Here is a 17500-nt window from a genome sequence, read left to right as displayed (position 1 = left end):
TATTGATACCATGTTTCTCATTCAGACTCGGTTTTCGGGTTTTTATCATTATCTCCCAATAAAGCGGCCCCATTTTTTTTTTTTTTTTGAAACTCGGTTTTCAGTTTTCATAAATGTCTCCCAAATTTGCTATACCCTGTTTCTCATTGAAACTGTTCTTCTGGGGGGTTCATGGGTTTTATCAGTATCTCTGAAAATGGCAATACCCTGTTTCTCATTCAATATTGATTTTCGGGTTTCTCCCAAAATTGCGATACGTTGTTTTTCATTCAAACTTAGTTTCCGGATTTCACAAGTACTCCACCAAATATCGAAACTGTTTCTTATTCAAACTTGTTTTTTGGGTTTTATTAGTATCTACCAAAATGGCAATAGTATGTTTCTTATTCAAACTCGGATTTCAGATTTCATAAGCATCTCCCAAAATAACGATAACCTGTTTCTCATTCAACCTTTGTTTTCGGATTTCATAAGCATCTCCCCCACCAAAAAAAAAAAAAAAAGCGGTACACTTTCTCATTCAAACTCGTTTTTCGGGTTTCGTAGCCATCGCTAAAAATTGCTATACGCTGTTTCTCGTTGAAACTCAGTTTTCAGGTTTCAAAACATTTCCAAAATGGCAATACCGTGCTTCTTATTCAAACTCAGTTTTTGGGTTTCATCAATATATAATGGTGATGTTACTTGTGGTTAGGTAACTTTAGGCGTGATTAGGTGTAGTTAGGAGAGATTTGTTAAGATTAGGTGTGGTTAGATGAAGTTAAATGAGGCTAAATAAGGTTAGATTTGATAAGGTGAGGTAAGGGAGGTTAGGTGAGGTTAGGTGACGTTATGTGTGGTTAAGGGATGTTAGTTGAGGATAGGGAAGGTTAGGTGAGCTTAGATGAAGTTTGGTGTGGTTAAGTGATGTTAGGTGAAGTTTGGTGTAGTTAAGTGAGGAGAATTGAGATTAGGTGAGGTTTTGTAAGGTTAGGTGAAGTTATGTGAGGTTGGGTAATGTTATGTGTGGTTAGATGATATTAGCTGAGGATAGGTTGAAGTTATGTGTTGTTAGGTATGATTAAGTGATGTTAGTTTGGCTTAGAAAAGTTAACTGTGATTAGGTGAGTAAGTAGGTAAGGTTAGGTAAGGTTAGGTGATGTTAGGTGAGTTTAGGTGTGGTTAGGTGAGATTATGTGAGCTTAGGTAATGATAAGTTAGGTTAGGTAAGGTTGGGTGACTTAGGTTAGGTTAGGTTAGGTTACAGGAGGAGGCGGTAGACACCTGCCGAAACAATAATTACTCCCCGCGAGTCTAAAGCACTGTTCAGGGGGTGCTGTGAACTTTTCATTAAACCAGCTGTGACCTCATTGAACGTTTCCCTTTGTGTCTCACAACACAAGGGGGCAGTCATTGCCTCCGTCCTCTAAAGACAACTCTCTTCCTCCACACAAAACTACAAGCACCTAATAACACACACACCCTTCACTCAAAAATTTTTTAAATTATCAATCATGGCGAGTCTTACACCAGCCTCGGATTCCCCATCTGGGAAGGGGATCATAAATGTCCCCAGGTCGAACTGCCTTTCTGTCGACGACCCTAAGTGTTTTGACACCCCCTTCAACTTTCTCTTCATTAACTTTTGCAACATTCGCGGTCTAAGATCTAATTTTCAATCTGTAGAACACCACCTCTCCTCTTCTAAATCTCATCTTGTTTTCCTCACTGAAACTCAGGTGTCTGAGGCAACTGGCAGTAGCCCTTTTCTGTTCCCTCCTACTTTCTCTATCCTCATTTCCGATCCAAAGCTGGATGTTGCGTTTATGTGCGCAATGACTTAACCTGCTCTCGTGCCCACTCTCTTGAATCTTCCGAGTTTTCCACCATCTGGCTACTACTACAGAATCACTCTCAAACTAAATTTATCTGTGCTGTATGCCTCTTACCTAAATCCTCTGACTATAAGAAATTATTTGACTACTTAGCTTCCAAAGTGGAGCACATTTTGACCCTCTTCCCTTTTGCAGAGATCTCCATTCTTGGAGACTTCAATGTTCACCACCAGCTTTGGCTTTCCTCTCCCTTCACTGACCATCCTGGTGAACTAACCTTCAATTTTGCTATCCTCCACGACCTAGAGCAATTTGTGCAACAAATTGCTGCAACTCGTATTCCTGACCGTCTTGGAGATACGCCCAACATTCTTGACTTTTTTCTAACCTCTAATCCTTCTGCTTATGCTGTCATCCTTTCTTCTCCGTTGGGCTCCTCCGATCACAGTCTCATATCTGTATCTTGTTCTATCGCTCAAATCCCTCCTCAGGATCACCCTAAGCCAAGGTGCCTCTGGCGTTTTGCCTCTGTTAGTTGGGGGGACATGAGGAGGTATTTTGCTGATTTTCCTTGGAATGACTACTGCTTCTGTGTCAGATACCCATCTTTGTGTGCTGAGCTCATAACAGAGGTGATAGTGTCTGGCAAGGAGGCGTACAATCCCCACTCTTTTCCTCGATATAAACCTTCTAAACCTTGGTTTAACACAGCTTGTTCTGGTGCTGTACTTGATAGAGACGTGGCCCACAAAAAGGTACTTAAGCCTTCCATCACCAGAATCTCATGCACTTTATATTTCTGCCCGGAACCATGCCTGTCTGTTCTCCATCTAGTCAAAAATTCCTTCATTAACAGAAAGTGTCAAAATCTTTCAAGATATAACTCCCCTCGTGACTTCTGGCATCTAGCCAAAAATATCTCTAATAATTTTGCTTTTTCCCTCCTTTATTTCAACCAATATGGCACCACTGCTATCACATCTATTTCTAAAACTGAACTCTTCGCTCAAACTTTTGCTAAAAACTCTACCTTGGACGATTCTGGGCTTGTTCCTCTCTCTCCTCCATCCTCTGACTACTTCATGCTAAGTATTAAAATTCTTCGTAATGATGTTTTGCATGCCCTTGCTGGCTTAAACCCTCGGAAGGCTTATGGACCTAATGGGGTCTCTCCTATTGTTCTGCGAAACTGTGCCTCCGTGCTTGCACCTTGCCTAGTCAAACTCTTTCAGCTCTGTCTGTCAACATCTACCTTTCTTTCTTGCTGGAAGTTTGCTTACATTCAGCCTGTTCCTAAAAAGGGTGACCGTTCTAATCCCTCAAACTACCTTCCTATTGCTTTAATTTCCTGCTTATCTATACATATATTTTTTTTATCTATTCTCAACAGGAAAATTCTTAAATATTTGTCACTTCACAACTTTCTATCTGATCGCCATTATGTTTTCTATCAAGGCCGCTCTACTGGTGATCTTCTGGCTTTCTTTACTGAGTCTTGGTCATCCTCTTTTAGAGATTTTGGTGAAACTTTTGCTGTTGCCTTGGAAATATAAAAGCCTTTTGATAGAGTCTTGCACAAAGCTTTGATTTCCAAACTACCCACCTAGGGCTTCTGTCCTTCTCTCTGTAACTTCATCTCAAGTTTCCTTTCTGACCGTTGTATTGCTGCTGTGGTAGACACAGGTACAATACCAAAACACATTGAACAATACCAAACTTGGTATTGTTCAATGCGTCATAAACTCAATTTCTCCAGCTATCAACTCAATACAACCTTCCAGACAACTATCCCTTCTTCTTCAATGACACTCAACTGACCCCCTCTTCTACAATGAAGATCATCGGTCTGTCCTTTACTTATAATCTAAACTAACTACACCTCACCTCACTTAACCACTTCTAACCTCACATAATTTCACCTAAAAGCACCTAATCATACTTAACCTCATTTAACCTCATCCGGTCTATCCTAATATCACCTCACCACGCATAACCACACCTAACTTCTCATAACCTCACATAACTTCACCTAACCATACCTAACTTCAACTAACTTCACCTAACTTAAACTAACTTCAGCTTACCTATCTTACCTAACCTCACCTAATCATGCTTAATCTCACCTAACCTTATCTAACAAAGCCTAACCTCATGAAACCTCACCTATCCTCACCTAACCATACCTTACCTCATATAATCTCACCTAACCACACCAAATCTCACCTAATCTCACATACCATCTCTTAACCTCACCTAACATCACCTAACCCCACTTTTTTTTTTTTTCTTATGTAGGAGTGACACTGGCAAAAGGCAACAAAAATCCAATAAAAAAAAATGCCTACTGAAGCGCCAGTCCCATAAAAGGGTCAAAGCAGTAGTCAAAAATTGATGAATAAGTATCTTGAAACCTCCCCCTTGAAAGAATTCAAGTCATAGGAAGGTGGAAATACAGAAGCAGGCAGGAAGTTCCAGAGTTTACCAGAGAAAGGGATGAATGATTGAGAATACTGGTTAACTCTTGCGTTAGAGAGGTGGACAGAATAGGGGTGAGAGAAAGAAGAAAGTATTGTGCAGAGAGGTCGTGGGAGGAGGGGAGGCATGAAGTTAGCGAGATCAGAAGAGCAGTTAGTATGAAAGTAGCGGTAGAAGACAGTTAGAGATGCAACATTGCGGCGGTGAGAGAGAGGCTCAAGACAGTCAGTTAAAGGAGAGGAGTTGATGAGACGAAAAGTTTTTGATTCCTCCCTGTCTAGAAAAGCAGTATGAATGGAATCTCTCCAGACATGTGAAGCATACTTCCTACATAGACGGATAAGGCCCTTGTACGGAGTTAGCAGCTGGGGAGGTGAGAAAAACTAGCCGAGACGTCTCAGAACTCCTAACTTCATAGAAGCTGTTTTAGCTTGAGATGAGATGTGAACTTTCCAATTCAGATTATAAGTAAAGGACGGAACGAGGATGTTCAGTGTAAAAGAGGGGGACAGTTGAGTGTCATTGAAGAAGAGGAGATAGTTGTCTGGAAGGTTGTTTCGAGTTGATAGATGTAGAAATTGAGTTTTTGAGGCATTGAACAATACCAAGTTTGCTTTGCCCCAATCAGAAATTTTAGAAAGATCAGAAATCAAGCGTTCTATGGCTTCCCTGCGTGAAATGTTTACCTCCTTAGGTTAGGTTATATTAGCTAAGGTGAAGACGTTAGGAGAGGTTAGATGAGGTTAAGTGTGGTTAGATGAGGTTAGGTGATGTTAAGTGAAGTTAGATTTCATTATGTGAGGTTAGATAAGATTCGGTGGGTTAGGTGATTTTAGATGAGGTTATTTGTGTTTAGATAAAGTTATGTGTGTTTAACCAAGGTTAGAAAAGTTTATGTGATGTTAGGTGAGGTTAGGTGTGGATAAGTGTAGTTAACCCGTAAAGTGTTTAGTACGTATATATACGTTCGGGAGGGAAAGTGTTTAGTACGTAAATATACGATCATCGTTTTCTTTTACTTCACAGCACCTAAACCTGTAGAAATGGTTCAAGATGTCTTTTCTATGCCTAAATATGATTTTGAAAGCTCACTCTCATTTTTATTGTATTGCTGTGGTCTATTACATAGAATGTATCCATGACCACGAATGATTTATTGAAAAAATAGGTATATTTATAAAAATATGTTAGTGGTGTCATAATTACTTATCAATATACTCAAAATACTGTTCAGTAGATCAGCTATTTTTATATTATTCCAGCTTGAATAGCAATTTCAATATATTTTGTGTTCATGCGTACAGTCATCGTCGGTTGTGTTGGCAGCCCTGGGGCGTGAGGCGCCGGGTTGGTGGGCTGGCCCGGCAATGAGTCATGATAGCTAGACACGCTGCTACACCCTCGCTGTTAGCACGTGTTGTCCTGTGCACCATGCCGCGGGGCTTGACATCGGCGCAAATAGAGAATATTCTCTATGACGATAATGTCACAGAGTTGGGGGACAGTGATCTCTCTGAGGAGGACGATGAAGATGACTCTGATTACATACAATCAGACAGGGGGAGTGATGATGAAAATGAAAGTGAATCTGCTCCTGCTCATTCCAGCAAGAAGCGGAAAAGGGATGGTGGGGAGTCCGGGCTTGTAGTAGGTGCTTCCTCACTATCAGCTTCTCAGCCACTGCATGACCTCGCTAGTCAAGCGCACACACCATCTACATCCCAAGCTCAACACCAAACAATAAATGCTGATGCTGATGTACAATGGGAATGGAGAGATGGGCATGACTTTTTGCCCACTGATTTTCAGTTTGATCTTCATGGTCGTGGTATACCACATGGACTCGTTCATGATGGCAGCACAGAGAGTGAATATTTTAGGTTGTTTTTCACGGAAGACATAATGGCTCATATAGTCAAAGAAAGCAACAATTTTCATGGCTTTATGATAGCAGGTAAAATACTCCATCCACACTCTCGTTTCTTGCAATGGCAGGACACAGATGTAAATGTACTCATTTTTGGCTTTAGTTATGCTGATGGGGCTCACTCCAAGGGAAAATTATAAGGAATACTGGTCGACAGATCCACTTCTTCGCCAGCCTATTTTCAGTAAAATCATGTCAGTAAACAGGTTCATTGCTTTGCTACAAGCCTTACACTTCCAAGATAACACTCAGCCAACTGATGATGACAAAATGAGAAAAATAAGGCCCATCTTTGACTACATTTGCCATAGTTTCAAGTCATCATTCAAACCGTTTCAAAATTTAGTTATTGATGAAAGTTTGGTTCTGTGGCGTGGTAGTTTACACTTTCGCCAGTACATCCCATCCAAGCGCCATCGATCTGGCCTAAAACTATTTGTTCTTTGTGACTGTGAAACTGGCTTCATTTTGGACATGATTTTGTACACTGGGGCAAGAACAAACATCAAAGAGAATAAGAAGTTGGGCATATCAGGAAGCGTTGTCAATACCATGCTTGAGTCTTACCTTGGTCAAGGACATATACTTTTTGTTGACAACTGGTACACCAGTCCTACACTGCTCCACTATCTGCATGAGAGAATGACTGGGGCCTGTGGTACGGTAAAGCCAAATCGCAAGTTTATGGCCAAATTCCCCATCGGACTGCAGAAAGGTGATGTTGTTCACAAGCAGGCAAACAACATTCTTGCAGTGAAATGGAGGGACAAGAGAGACGTTCATCTCCTCACCAGTGTCCACGAACCAAAGTTGCAAACGAGTGAGAACACTGACCATTCCACAAAAAACCTTCATCGACAAACCTGAATGTGTTATTGTCTACAACCAAAACATGCGCCTTGTAGATAAAAGTGACAGCATGATGTCATCTGTGGAATGTTCAAGGAAAACAATGAAAGATGTTTTTTCATCTGATTGACTGTGCTGTCCTCAACGCCCATATTCTACACCAGGTCAAAACTGGCGAGAAGCCGACACTCCATGACTTCACAAGGGAGGTAATAAGACAGCTTCTTGAGCAGTATTCGGAGCCTCTTCCTACAGCAGGACGACGACGAGCATCTCATGGTGACGATCCTACACGTCTCACAGGTCGTCATTTTCCCAAGTATATCCCACCTACAGCTGCCAAGAAAAACGCCCAAAAGCCTTGCCACGTCTGCCGCACCACCACACTCCGGCCAAAGCAACGCAAAGATACGAGGTTCATGTGTGTGCCCTGCGACACGGCTCTTTGTCTGGACCCGTGTTTTGAGGTATATCACACTCTCAAGATATACTAGAGTGGTATAGATAATTATAAATAATGTATATACTATAGAGCATAGGAAAATAGGTTTCATTTGCTGCTAATGAAAGACAGAAGTTTATAATACAGAAACCTGAAAGTTTACAGGTACAGGATTTTTTTTCCCCATGGCCGTTTATAATACGGAAACCTGAAAGTTTACAGGCACAAGTTTTTTTTTTCCCTATGGCCGTTTATAATACGGAAACCTGAAAGTTTACAGGCACAATATTTTTTCCCTATGGTCGTTTATAATACGGAAACCTAAAGTTTACAGGCACAAGATTTTTTTTCCCTATGGCCATGAGATGCGTATTTGCGTGTCAACAGTTAGTTGTAGGTACATTAGCCAATACACTTTTCCCTATGTAAGCATCAATTGCCACATTATTTCTGCTGTCTTTTATGCACATGTGCTTTCATATCATTCATTCCTCATCTTACTTTGGCCCACAGTAGATAGATAGAAGTATAGAACTGTAGTTGTAGTTAGTGTAGTGTTAGCTATACAGGCAGCCTCGTTGGGCCCAACAGGGTTGTTGCTGTCTGTTTCTCCTTTGTATTAATTCCTGGCTCGGAACCTGAGTCATCAGTTTCCCAGCCATACAGATTTTCATGGGATATGCTACAGTCCAGAGGTAATACACAATTACCTCTTATATATACTTGTAAAATTGGGATGTTATGTAAATTGTACAGTAGCAGAGCAATACCAAATTGGTCGGCAGCAAATGCAAAGACGCGGAAGCTACGTAGTAAATGGGAAAATGTTTGGGGTATGTGATCAGCTGGCGGGCGAGGGCGGGCAGGCTGTGGTATGCAGGAGTACCAACATAAAAAAACATAAAATTCGTATAATGGGTTATTTGGGCAGCTGTGTGTAATTTTTTTGTTGTTGGTGTTACAAAACATGTTATGCTTGTGCAATGAAGGGATAATATTGTGCTACTTATACACACATAGAGAAAATATAGTCTGTACGAGCGTGATAAATTTGGTACTATGATATGACTATAGAGAGGCTAGACAAACAATCCTCAGATATACTTTACAAGAAACTCAAACTAAACAATATATAGTCATGGAAGAAGCATTCACAGTGTGTCGGAAATAATAAATAAGAAGCGGAAGTTACATAGTACTGTTCTACATGTTTTGTCTTACGCACCACCACTGGAGTATTGGTGCCACGCGTGAAAGGACTCACAGAAAACGACAGCTTTCAGGGAACACACATATATCGCATTTATATCGTTCAAATCAGCTATTTTTTTGCAATTTTATAAGACAATAATATTATTTGGCCAAAATCCAACCCCACATGACCTGTTTCACTCCTATAAAGCAATACTGTACGGGTTAAGAGAGGTTAGGTTAGCCTAGGGGTGGTTAAGTGAGGTTAGTTGAGATAAGGTGTTGTTACTATATATAGATCAGATTATTTTAGGTGAGCTTATGTATGGTTATTTGAGTTTATGTGAGATTAGGTGTGGTTAGATGAGGTTAGTTGATATTAGGTGAGGTTAAGTGAGGTTAAGTGTGGATAGGCTTAGTGACGTTAAGTGCGGTAAGTTTTAGTGAGATTAGGTGATTGTGGGAGACATTTGATTAGGATAAGTGACGTTAGGTAAGGCTAGGTGAGATTAGATGTTTTAGGTGTAAGGTGAGGTTAGGTGAGGATAGGTGAAATTAGTTGTATTTATATTAAGTTAGGTGTGCTTAAGTGAGGTTAGATAAGATTAGTTGTGATTAGTTGAGATTAAATGAGGTTGGATGTGCTTAGGTTAGGTAAAACAAAGTTAGGTGAGGTTAGGTGAGGTTAGGTGTGCTTAGAGAAGATTAAAAGAGGTTATCTGGAGTTAGGTGTGCTTAGTAGATTAGGTTTGCTTAGGTGAGGTTATGTGAGATTAAAACAGTTTAAGCTAGGTTAAGTAACGATAGGTGAGGTCAGGTGTGATTAGATGTACATAGGTGAGGTTATTTGAGTTTAAGTGAAGTTAAGTGTGGTTAGGAAAAGATAACTGAGGTTAGATAAGGTTAGGTGTGGTTAAATGAGATTAGGTGTGGTTTCTTGTGGTTAGGAAAGGTTAGGTAAGATTAGGTGAGTTTAGGCGCAGTTAGATGAGGTTAGGTGAGGTTAGGTGTGGTTAGATGAGGATATGTGAAGTTAGGTGATATTAGCTGAAGTTATGTCTGATTAGGTGAGGTTAGGTGTGTTTAGGTAATTTTAAGTGATATTAGGTATAGTATCATGAGTATGATATTTATGAAATTATGCTTCTTGTAAGGATTGATCCCCATGCATGTAGTTCGTCATTTGCTCGTTCGCAGGCGTGGAAGCGTCTTTGTGATGGCTGTCAGGCAGACCTGAGCCAGTTCTGCCGCTGTACACTCCGTGGATCGTTCATCCTACTACTGTTTTATGTCATGTGACTACGTCTCTTGAACGCTTGGATTTGGTGGAGCAAGGTGGCCAGGGTGTGGGGCCAGTGCAAGTGATCTCAGGACTGCTTTGGGCTCCATAGGACCAGTGATGTATGTATAATTTATACTACTATGTTTTCACGTTGTATTTTACTGTGGGGTTACAGAGTTACGCGGTGTTGGGTGAGATAGTGTTATGATGAATATTCTCTATTGGTGTTACTTGTTTAGTTTTGATAATAGCGCAGGTTTTTATTGTTGTGTGAATTTATGACGTGATTCAGGTTACACAGCATGGTAACTGTCCGAGTGGTGACAAGTGTGCATATTTGAGGCGGCTCTCCAGCACTGCTTAGGACAAAAGTGGTGTAGGCTCATTGAATTATGTATACCTTTCATCATTATGTTTCTTTCTGTATAATGATTATTATTTACATACATGTGCATGGTGAAAATAGATCATGGATTTGGTACAACATTTTCGCTTTTTCTCTGGTATATTTTACTACTATCAGCTTTGGGGCCATGTTTTGTGGTGTATTTATATCATTAACATTGTGAGTGTATTGATTTATTGTACTGGCCAGGATTACATTGTCAGTATCAATTATCTTATTGTGATATATTTATCAGGTTGAAATTAAACATTTGACGGCGCTCAGCCAGGCTACTTTTGTCCTACAGGTATGGTTAGGTGATAATAGGTGAGATTAGGTAATGTTAGGTGAGCTTGGGTGTTGTTAGGTGAGGTTATGAATGATTATTTGAGGATAGTTGAAGTTAGGTGAGGTTAAGTGAGGTTAAGTAATGTTAGGTGAGGTTAGGTGAAATGAGATGTAATGTTAGGTGAAGTTTGAGATGGTAGGTTGAGACTAGGATAATTAGGTATGATTAAGAGAGGTTAAGTAACGTTAGGAGAGGTTAGGTGTAGTTATGTGTCGTGAGGTGATATTAAGTTAGGTTGGATGAGGTTGAGAGATGTTATGTTTAATTGTCATTAGGTGATTTTATTTGAGGTTATATGGGTTTAGGTTATGTCAGTTGTGCTTAGGTGTGGTTAGGGAAGGTTCTGTAAGGTTAAGTGAGGTTGGTAGTTGTTAGGTAAGGTTAGGTGTGGTCCGGTGAGGATAGATGAGGTTAGGTGAGTTTAGGTGGTTAGGTATGATTAGAAGAGTTTAGTTGACGTTAGGTATGGTTAGGAGAGGTTAGATGAAGTTAGGTGAAATTAGGTGTGGTTAGGTCACAATACTTGAGGTTAGATGACGTTATGTGAGGTTAGGTGAGGTTAGCTGTGAATAAGTGACGTTTTGTGAGGTTAAGTGGGGTTAAGAGAGGTTAGATGAGCTTAGGTGTTAAAAGGTGAGGTTGGTTGGGGTTAGGTCAAGTTATGGGAGGTTAGGTGAGGTTATGAAAAAATAGGTGGTTAGGTGAGATTAGGTGTGGTTAGGAGAGGTTTCGTGAGAATAGGCAAGGTGAGGTTAGGTGTGATTAGGTGATGTTAGGAGAGGTTAGGTAATGTTAGATGTTGTTACTTGAAGTTAGGTTAGGTTGGGTTAGGTTAGGAGTGGATAGGTGAGTTAAGGTGAGGTTAGGTTTGGTTATGTGAAGTTAGATGAATTTAGGAGAGTTTAAGTGAGATTAAATAAGGTTAGAAGACATTATTTGAGGTTAGGTGTGGTCAGATCAGGCTAGGTGAGGTTAGGTGTGATTGGGTGAACTTAGGTAAAGTTAGGTTAGGTTAAGTTAGTTTAGGTTCGGTTAGGTTAAGTGAGGTTTAGGTGAGGTTAGCTGAGGTTAGGTGAGGTTACATAAGTATAGGCAAAGTGTTACATATGGTTAGGTATGGTTAGGAGTGGTTAGGTGAGGTTAGGTAAAAATAAGTGAGGTTAGGTGAGGTTATCTGAGGTTATGTGAGGTTAGTTGAGGTCAGGTATGGTTAGGTGAGGTTAGGTGAGGTTAGGTGTAGTTAGGTGTGATTAGTGAGTTTAGGTTTGATTAGGTGAATTTAGGTGATTTAGGTGAAGTTACATTAAGAGAGTTTAGGTGAGTTAGGTTTCGTTAGGTGAGGTTAAATTAGGTTAGGTAGGTGAGATAATGTGAGGTTAGGCGAGGTTATTTGAGGTTATGTCTGGTTAGGTGTTGTTAGATAACGTTATGTAAGTTTGGGTGAGGATATTTCTGTTAGTGGTGTAGTTAGGTGAGGTTAGGTTTGGTTTTGTGTGGTTAGGAGAGTTTAGGTAATGTTAATTAGGGTCATGTTTCGTTAAGGGAAGTTAGGTTAAGTTATGTGTGGATAGGTCTCATTAGGTCTGGTTAGGAGAGGTTAGGTAAGGTTAAGTGAGGTTAGGTGAGGTTATGATAGGTTAGGTTATGTTAGGTGTGCTTAGGTGAGGTTAAGTGAGGTTAGGTGTACATAACTGACGTTAGGTAAGGGTATGAGAGGTTAGGTGAAGTTGGGTATGCTTAGATGAGTTTAGGTGAGGTTAGTTGAGGTTAAGTGTGCTTAGGTGAAGTTAAACGAGGTTAGATGTGCTTATATGAGGTTAGGTGAGGTTATATGATGTCAGGTGTGGTTAGTTGGAGTTGTTTAGATGAAGTTAGATGAAGTTAGTTGAAATTATGTGTGGTTAGGTGGGGTTATGGGAAGTTAGGTGTGCTCTTGGGAGGTTAGGTGAAGTTTTGTGTGCTTATGTGTGGTTAGGTGAGGTTATTAAGGGTTAGGTGAGGTTAGATGAGGTTAGATAATGCTTGGTGTAGTTAGGTGTTATTATATTAGGTAAGGAGTTTATGAGATGTTAAATGATATTAGAGAAGATTAGGTGAGGTTAGATATGTTTAAATGATGGTTAGATGAGGTTATCTGTGGGTAGGTGAATTTAGCTTAGGTTAGTTTAGTTTTAGGTTCGGTAATATTAAGTGAGCTTAGGTGAGATTAGCTAACATTAGATGAGGTTACATTATGTTAGATGACGTTTTGTATGGTTAGTTGATGTTAGGTGTGGTTATTTATGCTTTTGTGTTGTTAAATTAGGTTAGGTGAAGTTAGGTAAGGTTAGGTGAGGGTAAGTGAGGACAGTTATGTTATTGAGGTTAGATGTAGTTAGGTAAGGTTAGATAAGATTAGATTTTTTGAGGTCTCATTAGGTGAAGTTATGTGTGATTAAGTGCGATTAGGTGAGTTTTGTGAGGCGACGTTAGGTTAGCTGAGGTTTGGAGAGGTTAGGTGTGGTTAGGTGCGGTTAGATGTTATTAGATGAGGTTTGACATCCTTATATGAGATTAGGTGACGTTAGGAGAGGTTAGGTAAGGTTTCGTGAGGTTAGATGTGGTTAGGAGTGGTTAAGAGAGATTAGGTGAGGTTATGTGAGGTTAGGTGTGTTTAGAAGTGTTTATGTGAGGTTGGTTGAGGTCAGGTTGCGTTGAGTGAGAATAGGTTAAGTTAGGTATAGATATGTGTAGTTAGTTGTGGTTAGGAGAGGTTAGGTGAGAACTGGTGAGTTTAGGTGAGGTTAGGTGAGTTTAGGTAAAGTTAATTGAGATAAGAAGATGTTAGACCAGGCTAATTGAGATGTTAAGAGATGTTAGGTGAGCATAGGTGAGGTTAGGTGAAGCTAAGTAAGGTTTTATATGGATAGGTATGGTTAGGTGAGTTTAGGTGAGGTTCGTTGATGGTATGTGTGCTTAAGAGAGGTTATGTTAGGGTAGGTGTTGTTAGATGAGGTTAGATGTCTATAAATAAGTTTTTTTTTTAGTTTACTTCAGATTAAGTGTGCTTAGGTGTTGTTAGATGAAGTTAGATGTGCTTAGGTAAAGTTAGGTAAGGTAATATGAGGTTAGGTGGTGTTAGATTAGTTTAGGTGTGGTTAGGTGAGGTTAAGAAAGGTTTGGTGTGCTAGGAAAAATTAGGAACGGTTTAGGAAGGTTAGGTGTCCTTAGCTGTAATTAGATGAGGGTAGGTGTGCTAAGATTAAGTTAGGTGAGGTTAAAACAGGTTAGATGAGATTATGTGAGGTTATGTTATGCTATGTGTGGTTAGGTTTTGTTAGGCAAGGTTAGTTGTGGTTAGGTGTGTTTAGTAGTACTTAAGAGAGGTTAGGTGAGATTAGATGTTTTTAGGTGAGGTTAAGTGAGGTTAGTTATAGTTAGGTGAGGTTATTTGTCGTTAAGAGAAGTTACATGAGAATAGGAGAGTTCGGTGTGGTTAGGTGAGATTACTTGAGCTTAGCTAAGTTTAGGTAAGGTTGTGTAAGGTTAACTGAGGTTAAGTGATGATAGGTGAAGTTAGGCAAGGTTAAGTTTCATTAAGAGAAGTTAAGTGAGGTTAAGTATGGTTAGGTTTAGTTAGGTGTGGTTAAGAGAGGTTAGGTGAGGTTATTTGAGCTTAGCTGTGGTTAGGTGAGGTTAAGTAAGGTAAGGTGTGGTTGAGTGAGTTTAGGTGATATTTGTTGTATTTACAAGACATTAGGTGAAGTTAGAAAAGGTTTTAGAGGTCTTTTGTGAGGTTAGTTGAGGTTATGACAGGTTATGTTTAGGCAAGGATATGTGAGGTTAATTGTGATTACTTGAGATTTTGTGAGGTTTGGTGTTGTTAGGAAAGGTTTGGTGAGGGTCGGTGAGGTTTAATGAGGTTAAGTGTTGTTAGTTAAGGTTAGGTGATGTTAGGTTAGGTTAGGTGTGGTTAGGTTAGTATAGGTAAGGATTGGTGATTTTAGGTATGGTTAGGTGAGGTTAGGTGAAGATAAGTAAGGTTAGTTGAGGGTAGGTGATATTAGCTAGCATTACGTGAGGTTATGTGTTGTTAGGTTATGTTAGATATGGTTAGATAATATTAGCTAGGGTTACGTGAAATTACGTGAGGTAAGAGTAGTTTATGCTAGGTATGGTTAGGTGAGGTTAAGTTAGGTTATGTGAGCTTATATGTGTTTAGGTATGGTTACATGATGTTAGTTGAGGTTAGATGCGATCAGGTGTGATTAGGTGAGGCTAGATGACTTAAGAGAGATTATGTGAGATTAGATGAACTTAAGAGAGGCTAGGTAAGGTTATAGTAGGTTTGGTATAGGTGAGTTATAGGTGAGGTTAGGTGGGCTTATGTGATGTTAGCTGATGTTAACTTGGATGTGGTTAGGTGTGGTTAGGTGTGGTTAGATGTGGTTAATTGTGGTTAGGTGAGGTTGCATATGGTTAGGTTTGGTTAGATGATATTAGGTGAGGTTAGGTTCGGTTAGCTTTGATTATGTAAGGTTAGGCCACTTAGATGAGATTAAGTGCGGTTATGTGAGGTTAAGACAGGTTAGGTAAGGTTAGTTGTGGTTATGTGAGGTCAGGTGAGGTTAGATGAAGTTAGGTATGCATAAATTAAGTGAGGTTATAGAGGTTATGAGGTGTTAAATTAGGTTAAATTGGTTAGGTGTGGTTAGGAGAGGTTAGGTGAGGTTAGGTAAGATTAAGTGTAGTTTGATGTGATTAGGTGAGGTTACATGTGGTTAGGTTTGGTTAGATGAGGGTAGGTTATGCTAGGTGACGTTATTTGTGATTATTTGAGGTTATGAGTTAAGGTGAAGATAGGAGAGACTAGGTGAGGTTAGGTGCAGTTAGGTGTGGTTAGGTGATGTGACGTTAAGTGAGGTTACATATGGTTAGATGAGGTTATATTAAGGTTCGCTGAGGTTAGGTGAGGTTAGGTGTGGTTTTGTGTTTTTAGGTGATATTAAGTGACGTTAACTGAGATTACAAAAGGCTATGTGGGATTAGGTATGGTTAGGTATGGATAGATGTAGTTGGGAAAGATTAGATGAGGTTAGGTGTGATTAAATTAGATTAGGGAATATTAGGTGTTTTTAGGATAGTTTAGGTGAAGTTAAGTGAGGTTAGGTGTGGTAAGTAAGGTTAGATAAAAAGTAGGGGAGGTTAAATGAGATAAGGATGGATAGGTGTGGTCATGAGAGTTTAGGAGAGGTTAGGTGTGGTTAGGTGAGGTTAGATGTGTTTTGGTGAGGTTAAGTGATGTTAGCTGAGTTTATGTGAGTTAGGTGAGTTGGGTGTGTTTAAGTGTGGTTAGATGAGGTTAAGTGTGCTAAGGTTAGTGATGTTAGGTGTTATTAGGTGAGTATATGTGAGGTTAGGTGGGTTCAGGTGAGGTTAGATAAGGTTTTGCATGTTCAGGAGAGTTTAGGTTAGGTGGTTAGGTGTGGTTATGTGAGGTTAGGTGTATTTAGGTGTGGTGAAGTGAGATTAGTTGATGTTAGGTGAGGTTAGGTGAGGTTAGCTGATGTTAGGTCTGCTCAGAGATTTAAGTGAGGTTAGTTGTATTTAGTTGTGATTTTGTGAGCTTAAGTAATTTTAGAAGAGGTTAGGTGTGCTTAATAAGGTTAAGAAAGGTTTTGCTTGGTTAGGTGAGGTTATGTGAGGTTAGGCGTTGTAAAGTGAAATTAGGTGAGGTAAGGTGATGTTAGGTGTGGTTAGTTGTGCTTAGGAAAGGTTAGGTAAAGTTAGTTTAGGTTAGGTTAGGTTAGGTGAGCATATGTGAGTTTAGTTATTGGTAGGTGAGGTTAGGTGTGGTTATTTGTTTTTAGGAGAGGATAAGTGAAGTTAAATGTTATTAGATGAGGTTAAGTGAGGTTAGATGTGGTTAGGTGAGCATATGTGAAGTTAGGTGAGATTAGGTAATATTAGGTGTGTTTAGGAAAGGTTAGCTCAAGTTAGCTGTAGTTAGTGAGGATAAGAGATGAAGAGAAGTGTGGTTAAGAGATGTTATGGAAGGTTAGTGAAGTTAATTTAGTTGAATTTAGATCAGGTGAGGTTAGGTAAAGTTAGTTGATATTAGTTGAGGATAGGTAATGTTAGGTATAGTTTTGGTTAGGTGAAGTTAGGTAAGGTTAGGTGTGGTTAGATTAGGTTAGAATAGGATATTTCATGTTAAGTGAGCTTATATGAGATTAGGTGATTTTATGTGAGGTTAGGTATATTTAGATAAGGATAGATGAGATAAGGTGAGGTTAAGTGAGGTTAGCTGTGGTTAGGTGATGTTAGGTAAGGTTATGAGTGGTTAGTTGAGGACAGTTGAAGTTAGATGAAGTTATGTAAGGTTAGGTGAGGTTAAATCGGGTCACCCACTCTCTTTTTATTATTCATTAATGATCTTCTAAACCAAACTTCTTGTCCTATCCACTCCTATGTTGATGATACCATCCTGCACTTTTCCACGTCTTTTCATAGACGTGCAACCCTTCAGGAGGTAAACATATCACGCAGGGAAGCCACAGAACGCCTGACTTCTGATCTTTCTAAAATTTCTGATTGGGGCAGAGCAAACTTGGTATTGTTCAATGCCTCAAAAACTCAATTCCTCCATCTATCAACTCGACACAACCTTCCAGACAACTATCCCCTCTTCTTCAAAGACACTCAACTGTCCCCCTCTTCTACACTGAACATCCTCGGTCTGTCCTTTACTTATAATCTGAACTGGAAACTTCACATCTCATCTCTAGCTAAAACAGCTTCTATGAA

The 17500-nt window shown here is 39.7% G+C and overlaps 1 long non-coding RNA gene across 1 annotated transcript in view; it reads left to right on the top strand.

The window, feature by feature from the left end:
• LOC135096981 (uncharacterized) overlaps positions 1-17500 on the top strand; it is an 87176-nt gene that overhangs the window by 60428 nt on the left and 9248 nt on the right. Inside the window, exon 3 of the long non-coding RNA XR_010265236.1 lies at positions 9896-10099. This is a non-coding gene — a long non-coding RNA (uncharacterized LOC135096981). The remainder of the gene's footprint in view (positions 1-9895; positions 10100-17500) is intronic.

Source organism: Scylla paramamosain, unplaced genomic scaffold (assembly GCF_035594125.1).
Source record: "Scylla paramamosain isolate STU-SP2022 unplaced genomic scaffold, ASM3559412v1 Contig10, whole genome shotgun sequence".
Classification (NCBI taxonomy): Eukaryota; Metazoa; Arthropoda; class Malacostraca; order Decapoda; family Portunidae; genus Scylla; species Scylla paramamosain.
This window is presented reverse-complemented; position numbering and strand designations above follow the sequence as displayed.